Source organism: Falco biarmicus, chromosome 5 (genome assembly GCF_023638135.1).
Source record: "Falco biarmicus isolate bFalBia1 chromosome 5, bFalBia1.pri, whole genome shotgun sequence".
Taxonomy (NCBI): Eukaryota; Metazoa; Chordata; class Aves; order Falconiformes; family Falconidae; genus Falco; species Falco biarmicus.
This window is the reverse complement of record NC_079292.1, coordinates 19,989,496-19,999,266: the sequence shown is the minus strand read 5'-3', so window position 1 is coordinate 19,999,266 and position 9,771 is coordinate 19,989,496. Positions and strand designations below refer to the sequence as shown.

Below are 9,771 nucleotides of genomic sequence, written 5' to 3'. Positions count from 1 at the left end.
CAAAGGCATCTTTCTGACACCGCAGTAAGTTACTTGGATTGCACTCCATAAAACACAGCAATTCACATATGAATTTACATGCTCTCTGATGTTGCTGAGCAGAGTATATTTTTCTCAGTGTGGTCATAACACTGTATGGGCAATATGATCTTACTTAATCTCCTTTTTCATAACCCTAGATCACTCAGCCAAAATAAATATCCCTACCTTTAGGCAACTAAATTAAATAGCTAGGTTTTAAAGCCTCTGTAAATGGTTGCGCACTCATAACTCTCATTGATAGTCATCCACTTGTGAACGTATGCAAAAAGGCCTCAGCTGGCTTTAGGGGACAGAGATCTGTTAAAACCATCACAGTTCACATGTCAGTACCAGCCAAGATGCTGGCAATGCTGGTGTACTGGTTCTTAATGTTTCTATAAAAGAATCCCAATTAGGGTTGGGACTTCACTCTACAATAGTTTGAGAATCCTATGCAATTGAATCATAAAATGAGTATGAGTATTCCTAATTTGTTTGCAGAGTGCAAAAGCGTGCTCCAGTGTGTAAGTAAAGGAATTGTAAGAGCGATATTTGGCTGAGGTTGAATCCAGCTGAATCACTAGAAAAGGATAAATATTGGGTGAAATTATTGCACAAGGTTTGTAAGACTGCCAAGTTGGAAATATAGCAATGGAATTCTGATATTGTAAGTAGTTACAATGTTTTAGAAGAGCCTGGGAAGTGTTAATATAATTGCATCTATTTATCCCTAGAATATGCACCTCTTTTTCAGAAATGAATTAGCAGTGGGTTTGGTGTTTGGTTTTTTTTTTTCATGTTTACAGTCTTTGTTATCTCCTCAGATTTTCAGTTCATTCTGTCCACAGAACCTATGTAGTTTGGTGTAGAGTCTTTTACAATGCTGATCACATTGCTTGAATATAAGAAACACCTCTCTGTGTTTTTGTAATGATATACATGTCCGCAAATATGAATGCTCATTGCTCATTCTCTTCACACCTCATGCCTTTTAATGCTCATATTTAATACATTTCAGGCGAGTGACTTAAAAGCCAGGTTAAAGGCAGTGAATGGTTGTTTCTGGTTCATCTGTGTTTATCTGGTACGTCCTAGGTAATGTACCTGGATTCCCCAGGGAGAGAGGAGTTTGTTTTCCATCCTTTCTAAAGCATGGCTTCATACAGCTGATACCCACAGAATCATAGAATGGTTTGGGTTGGAAGGGATCTGTAATGGCCATGTAGCCCAGCCCAACCCTCCCCTGCAATGAGCAGGGACATCTTCACCTAGATCAGGTATCTAGGAATAAAACTAGTGCGACGGCTGGACAGTATTTCAAGCTGTGTACTCTAAGTCTTCAGTAAGTCCTGTCCTAGGAAACTTGGATCTTCTCTTTTTATGGCAGAGTAGCAAAAGGACTTGCTGGATTTTGTCTCTGATGTCTATGTCTTAGGTAAAAGAGGAAATGAAGCTGTGGTTTACTGTTAGAGCCATGTCGCTGAAGAGGAAATAGTCCTGACATACACGTGGTGTGACTTAGAATGTCTAAATGAGGTCTTACTTCTGCAGTTATAGTGGTTTAAGTTTTTTGTCTAAGATTCATTTTTACTGTCTCTTTCCTGAGAATACCAGTTCTGCGCCTGAGCCAAGCCAATGGCCTGTCAGTGCATTCCCAGTTCAAAGTCATCTGTCTTAGTCTGAGTCACCACCAAAGGATTTTGTGCAGAAGCTATACGTTCGAATTCCCAAAGGAATTTGACCAATACTAGTGAGCACACTTTGCACTGATTATGTAGCTGTCAATTACATTGCTGTTCTGTGCGCTGAGATTACTTGGACTGTATTCTTTTATTACAACCAAAACAAAACAAAACAAATCCACTGAAGTGGATTGTTTTTTTCTCTACTGAACAAATGAATATTGAACATGCATAAGTAACCTTAAGCACTGAATCTTTTTGCTCAGTTTTGTCGGCAACATAGCCAGTAAGTGTCCAAAGTTCAAAGCTGTCAACAAAGGTACAGCTATAATTCTGCTTTGTGAGGTGAGGATTGTCACACTGTATAAACCTGGCTTTATGAATTATGAGATGCAATACTCATTCTGTGTATATTATAGGACTGCATGACATTAACAGCCATGGTCTCCATGACAATACCAGCAGAAGATGTTGGATGAAAAAAATGGCTACGAAGAGCATGATTTAAATAAATATCACAATACTTCCAAGTCTTGTTTATTTAGCAGAAGTTCTGGATACCCTGGAAGTAACCAAACTATTATTTTCCTTCTTTATCTAAATAGACAGGCAGTATTCTCAGACAGAGATGACTTTTTGCTACCAGTATGTAAAAGCCAAGGCTAATTAAACACTCATGGGTGATGGGTCACATCCAACCAAGTGAATTTAGTGAATCCTGGACTCACTTTATGAAAAATTTGCACTCCAAAACGTAATGTCTCTAGTCATCAGCAACCGGCTATATCCCACCATCAAAGTTTCTGGTTTTCCCTTTTGATTGCAAGGACAGCCTCAGGTGACCAGGACATACACATAGAGACGTACTGTAAAGGTAGGTGACAGGCACGTTGGCCATTCAGGCAGGCACAGGCCTGGCTGGGCAGCCCGTCTCTGGAAGCTGTGTGCTCGCATTTGCAGGGTGCTTGTCACACCACTAATAAATAAGGTGGATCTTGACTGGGCTCATATTTGTGTTACCAGATGGACATGGGAGTTTTAAGTATGCTGGGACTTTGTATGGAGTTCATTAGCACCATTGCTATACTAACAAGAAATAGCAATCATTTCACAGTGGGCTCATTTCTCAGAGAACTTCTTTGTCTTTAAATTTCAGTTCTTCCTTCTGGATCAAGTCTTCATTTTCGCTTTCAGGACCATAGGTTCTCTGAAAAACAAAATGTAATGTTATCAACGTTATTCTCACACCAAATCCAAACCACAGCACCGCACCAGTTACTAAGAAAAAATTTAACTCTACCCCAGCTGAAACCAGACCACCTCTGTAACAAAAAAACAATCTAACCCCAAATATATCCATGCCGAATGGTCAGTGAAGGCAGGACCATACAGTTCAAGATAAAGAAGTTTGAAAGGAGCCACTCAGATTATTTTAGGCTAACCACAGATGTTTACACTTTAATAAATAAAATGCCTAATTCTAGCCTTAGATTTATTTTTATCTGTATGTACTGGTCACTGGGAGCGTGTTCTGTTACTGCCACTCCCTCAGTCACCTCACCAGTTTGCCAAATGATGCAATTGTAATTTTGGGGCAATTTTAAATTATTATTATTAACTTAGTATCTGAGCTTTGTTTAGCCTTCAATATATGTGCACTCTCTCAGTTATCACATTATCCTTTTTGTGATAAAAAGTGTTATTATTCTGCTTGTTTCCAGCATGCCAGCCTGAGCAGAGATTACAGGATTTGCACTGTGTAACTCCTGCCTTGGAGCAGATGCTCCTTGTTCTGTTACTTCTCAGCCTCTTGCCCTCACCTTTCACAAGAGGTGTTACCAAAAGAAGACCTCAGACTGTAAGACTCTGATTTTAAGACTTTATCTTTCTATAAGCATATTACTAATCAGAAAAATTTCTATTCTGTTTTGCTCCCATCCCTCCTGGACATCCAAACACTGCTTGACTGCAAATAAAGATATCCCACACGAACTTCCTATTTAGGTGATCCTTAATGTTCTAGCTCTAGCCCCATGTATTCATATCATCCAGGATGCCTAGATTCAGCAGTGTCTTTGCTATGTATGTTGAGTACCTAAATATTACATTCATTCATAGACCCAGTACACAGAATAAGCAGGCTTTCTTCTGCGCCCCTTGTAGCTGGTGCTCCTAGGTGAGTTTATTCTGCTACAAGATGACAGTGGTGTGGCCTTTCATGGCATCCTTTGTCTAACAGTTCAGTAGTTTGAATATCAGTTTTGGTAAATACCGCACTGAAGCTTCTGATGGTGCTTTTTGTTTTTTTGTTTTTCTGTTTTTTGTTTTTTTGTTCTGATGGTGCTTTTGACGAAGCAACCCTTTTCAGTTTGTTATTTAGTTAAACAGCATGATTGAAAAATAGAGCATTTCATATTTTGACAATGTGTCCTTTAATATTTTTTCTCAGAGGGTCCATTTATTAGAAATCAGCTTTTTTAATGAAAGGAATCCTAATCATATTAAGAAAATAACAGCTGCAATTTATTCAGTAGGTGCTTCATTTACACCAAATATATAAAAAAATACACATGGAGATATTTTTTCTTTAAGAATAATGCATTTGAGGCACAACTAAAATTTCAAAGGAGCCCTAGGGCATTGTTAGCGAACCCTATTCCTGGATTTCATTAACCAAATAAAACCTTTTCAGAAAAAGTAATTGCAATCATTCTGTATTAATAACTGTATTAATAAAGATGAAGGCTCAACTTATCCTCAGATGATCATCCCCAGTAGGCACCCTTGCTGCAGTGTCTACAACATTTAGAAAAAATGCAGCGTGTGGTTGTATTTCGAAAACATTGGCAGCATGGCTCTTCCCTGTCTCTCAGCTGGTCGTGAGCTTTTCAAAGCATCCTCGAGGTCCCTCTGATCTCAAAACAAAGTTAAGGGTTTGGTTATTGCAATTAGCGCTGAAATATGTAGTGAAACCCAGTAAACCGAAAAGACAAGGAAGCATTTTCTCAAATGTCTGGTGAGCATACAACTTCCAGTGAACGGAGAACTCACTATTATTTTCAAGTCAAACTCCCTCTTTTTATGTTTTATCAACTGCGTGTTCTACAAAGCCAGAGTCAAATTGAAACCAGAATGCCAGGCAATTACAGAGAAAGATAAATATCCATTACAGACAGAAATACAATCGAGGTTTTTTTAAACAAAGGCATATAATATGTAAACCATTTTGATCAGCTTACTTTTTAATGAAGATCTGAGAGATGTCCTTTTTATTGCCAGAGCTGGGAAAAAAAAACTTTCACAAATTATTCTGACTTTTCTTTAGAAAAATGAATACCTCACACATTGCATCAAAATATTACCATTACCAGAAAATTTTTTTCTGTACTTCAGGTTTTTTTTGAGAAAACTAATATTTTCCTGAGGCTTCTTTTCACAGTTTGTTTTTAAAATACCATGAGACAGTTACAGCTCCATTTCTCAAATTTTTTATTATGGGCTTAAGGATGTTCTGTAGTGGCTGCTCCTTCAACTCCTCCGAGAATACAGCACATGCTACACAACATCCAGCAAAAATTAAGGCTATGCTGCCAGTGTCCAAACTACGTATTAACTCTCCCGTGCATCAGCTCAAGAATTTTGGTGTTCTTAAATCTTTAAGAAATAGTAAGTTTTCTTCAGTTTCTACCACATCAAACCTTTCTTGGGCTCAATTCACGTGGAAACATCAAGATGTGATACTAGCTCTCCAGCTGCCTTGCATGTATGTATGTTACTCCAGTCTCCCGCAGCCTCTCAGATGCAGACACACCACAGACCCCCTCACAGCTCTCCCCTGCGCAGGAGTAGGTAGGAACACAGGCTGCCTAAGGAAGCAAAGAGCCATCTACATTAAACCCCTGTCTCCAAGCAGACTTTAAACTGAGTCATCTACTTCAGCAACTGCATAAAATATGCTCGAGGACATAAATAATTTGCACAGCTCCCAAAATTAGATTCTTTACTAGCCTGTCTCCCCTACAGAGAAAAGAACCAATCCTGCTCAGCAGCTATCCCCAACCTGGGCTCAGAATCCAGCCTTTTTCCTTTTTTAAATGTTCATTGATAGACAGATAGGTACCTGTCACTTACCTACTATAACCACAAGCCAAAAAATGAGATTTTTTTCTAATTTTATTCTAAAGGAAGAATGGAAAAATGGAATCAAAATACAGGCATCTGCATTTGCAGCGAATATAATGAAGATTATATCCAAAATGCAAACCTCCTTGTCTGGATTCAAACATGTAAAAAGCAACCAATATTTATAAACCTGAATAAAAAAAATACTCTCTTAATCACATGCCAACACACACAGAGGTAAGCCACTGGGGACAGGGAAGGGTCTGAGCCCGCACCCTTATCCTAGTAGTTTGACATTTGCTCTCTCTCTTCTTACTCTCTTCTCCTTATCCCAAAATCTTTTCCTCAGTCCCCGATCCAGCACTTGTGATCAGTGGAATTCTTTTCACTACTTCTAGGGGCATCTGACTGAGTGCTTCATATTTTCCTGACCGCATCCCTCCTTCTCACTGCTGCAGTGCTTTTGGACTGTTGCAGTGCAGGTTTTACTATATAAGTTTCAATTCCAACAACTACTGATGTCAGCAATCTGAGTTTCAGCAGAAAATATGAATGCATCATGTGGTGCTTATATATAACTATTCCCTGAAGTGGCATTAAAATAAAAATCTCCCTGCTACCTACAAATTTGCAAACTTACATATATCTATTTTTCTACCACTAGCAGAATTAAATCAGCAGACAACCTCACACTTCTTTACTGCTAACATCTCAGACTTGTAAAGGAATATGAATTTGATGTGATGACATTATTATTTGCATCTAACTTTTCTGGGGACTCTTACCTTTTTTCTCCCAGATGTCATACTCTAATCAAAATTGACCCAGCAGAATACTGCAACAATCACTAACATCAAGCAGTTAAAATATTAGGGGAAGCAGACTCTGCTCTTAGGTTTCTCCACTGAAAGTAAAATGTATCAGAATTGTGAGTGCCTATTTATCAGCAAAGACTGCATTTCACAATGGAAATGCTACAGATAACAACATGATAAAAAAACCCACTATTGAAGATTTTTTTAAAAAATGAAAGCTTGATAAATGCACAATGATATTTTCAATGCTTTCCAAAAGTTAAGTACTATATTTTCAAATTGTCATAGGCCAAAATACTGTATAACCTAATGGCTTGACCCTGCAAATATTTCTGTTCCTTGTAGTTCCTTATAGCACTTTCATGAATACATTTATGCAGCTTTGGGTGCTGAAATTAAAAACTGATTGAAATAGGAATTTGATTAATATTTGAACTTACACATGTAGTCAGTATCTTCAAGGAAATCTCAAGTTCAGTGTCCAGTAGATATCCAAAGGCTTTGATGTCAACAAGGTTTTTCCTCTAAATAAAACATAAATAAACAATTTCTGAATCATAAGATATGCTTACTTTCTTCCGTGTTTAAGAACTTCTATATGTAAGATTTTTGTCACCTTTTCCTCCCAGAAAAGAAGTTAGTTAATCTAGAAAAAAATTTTGTTATTTCTACAATACAAGTTGCTGTGATTTAATTATTCTACTAAATGAGACAAATGTGTTTGACACATGTGCTAGGCAAAGCTTTGGATAGTTCATTCATGCATAGAAAATGGACATATCCCTTGAGGACAAATGTATCATTCTGCCCCATTCCTGTTAAAAAAAAAAAAAGGAATAGATTTTGCTTTGGCCTAATTAACAGAAACAACAGCAGCAGTTACAGGAGTCAGACATTTCAGCACCTGCTCAGCTGGGGGAAACTGGTGAGGAAGGGTACGCTGCTTCTCAAAATTTAAGGATTAGGCAAAGACAATAAAAAGAAAAAAGAACTTTATCCAGAATCAGAATGGACACTGAACTCATCAGGCTTTAGATAAAGCATGAGGAGAACAAATCCAGGAAGTACAAATGCATACAAATGCTTCAGTAGGTCTATAAGAGATGTGTGCAGGCATCTCATGCAGAAATGAACACCGCCTGAGATATTAAAAACCACTTGTTTTGGTATCATGTTACAATCTACTTTTCTTCTCCCAACTGTAATATACAAATTATTCACCTTAATAAAGATGAGTTAGAATGAAAACATCTGCATGTTCTTTTTGACTGGAAATGCTTCTGGAATAAATGAGCATCCCATGACATTATCAGCATATAGCATTAAAAACATCTTTGAAATTTGCATTTGCAAGCTTATGTTTGCATACAGGTTCGAATGGAAAAGTGTCATGCAAAGACAGACATTGTAACAGCCAAATACTTTTTAAAACTTACTTTAGGAGTAGGTACAACCTCAGAAAGGAAACTGTCTATTACAACTCAGGTATCTTCAGTAAATGTATTTTTTCTGATTTTTCCTGTAGCAGAACACCTCCCAGGTGAGGTATAACTCATTTTCATGCAAAAGTTTAATTCTGAGCTTATGAAAAATTTCAGAACAAGAAAATCTAAGAGGTCCTCAGAGTCTAAACTTAAGTAGCTACTAAACAGGGTACACATTTTAGGGTTTGGTATCTGAATCAATCTGATGCCTTTATAATCTGCTGTTTATGGTTGACAGCAGATTCCTATATTCATTTTCGCATCTAAGAAAAACAACTTTCTCTTAAAAGATGTTTTACAAGGTCTGTTTTCTTCCCATAAAATAAACACGCTCTTTCTTCTAAAGTCCGTATACTTTAATTACATGTGAGTACTAGCCAATATTTTACTGACTAACACTCATAGTGTTTAATTTGCAAATAAAAGCTCATTTCCGTATGTTTTTCAAAGTGCTAATACTGCTTATATATATTTTGCGAATAAATTATTTTTTGCTAAAGAAAATAGTGCAGAAAGTTAGGCTATGTGTGTTAGGACTTTGCATACAATATGCTTCTGGACGGTCAATTTGAGATTCATCTTTAAGTGACAGAAATCAGCTACTCCTTCCAATGTTTTTAACTTGCTTGAGACAACTTTAGTGCAAGAAAGTGAAAAAATATGTTATACTCTCCAAGCACCTTGGCTGGAAAATTAATTGCAGCTGTGTTTTATGGCTCAGAAAAAGTCATAGATATGTTTGCGATGATCAAACAGTGGAAGAATATATTAGGAGTGCCTCACCCACAGACAGGTTTGGGACCCCTCCATTGCAGTCTTAGAGGCAGTACAAGCAAATCCCATGTGTTCAGTTTCTGTGTAATCTTCCCATGAACCCAAATTCCATCAATATGAGATGCACTGCAATATCCAGCTGCCCTGCTGGACCTGGAATACCCCAGCAGTTCCACCTTTATTAAAGGACTGAAAACTTCAGGACTGTACTGTACATCTTCTGGGTGGCAGCTCACCTTGATATGTAGCTTTTAACTAATTCAAGCGTCTGAAGAAGGTATTTCAGAACTTCTCACAAAGACATCTAGCTGAAGGTAGGTAGCTACCTGCAGGAGTGAGCATGTTGTTAAACCATGCACTTTTCCGTGCCTCAGTGGTGGGAACCAAGGCTGCAAAGGTGGGTTCCTCCCAGCCGCTCAGATTTCAAAGTGCTCTCCAGAGCAGAGCAGGCACTTCCAAGAACCCTTTGGAGGAACTTCTCTTCTAATTTAGAGCCACAGAATTCTGCAGTGGTTCCCATGACCTGTAAAACAGTAGAAGAGTTAGAACACATCAGGTGAAGAAAACTGAGCTCCTTTCTTCCAGGATAAATTACATATTTTTATATGAAGAGACAGTTATTTTTTAAAAAAAGTAAATGATCCCAGGAAAGCACCAGCACCTTTATCAGACTGACTCTCTCAGGGAATGCTACCATCACTTCCTTAGTGTTTGGATCCTAATTTGGAGCTAATCTGCTCAGACTGGAGGAGTTCAGGTAATGGGTCCTAATCAGATGCTCACTTTGGGTCAAGATGCCATGGGCCACCCTGCCAGTGTGGCGTTTGCCAGGGAAGGAAACTCAGTGGGGACTGAAGTAAAAATGGAAAGAAA

General features: G+C 38.0%; 1 long non-coding RNA gene across 1 annotated transcript; it reads right to left on the bottom strand.

The window, feature by feature from the left end:
* Nucleotides 1-2,016: 2,016 nt before the first annotated feature.
* LOC130150286 (uncharacterized) lies at nucleotides 2,017-7,348 on the bottom strand. The gene is made up of 3 exons (XR_008822193.1): nucleotides 7,257-7,348; nucleotides 7,081-7,164; nucleotides 2,017-2,910 (listed from the first exon to the last, which is right to left on the bottom strand). It is a non-coding gene; the product is annotated as an uncharacterized LOC130150286 (long non-coding RNA).
* Between the last annotated feature and the right edge of the window lie 2,423 nt (nucleotides 7,349-9,771).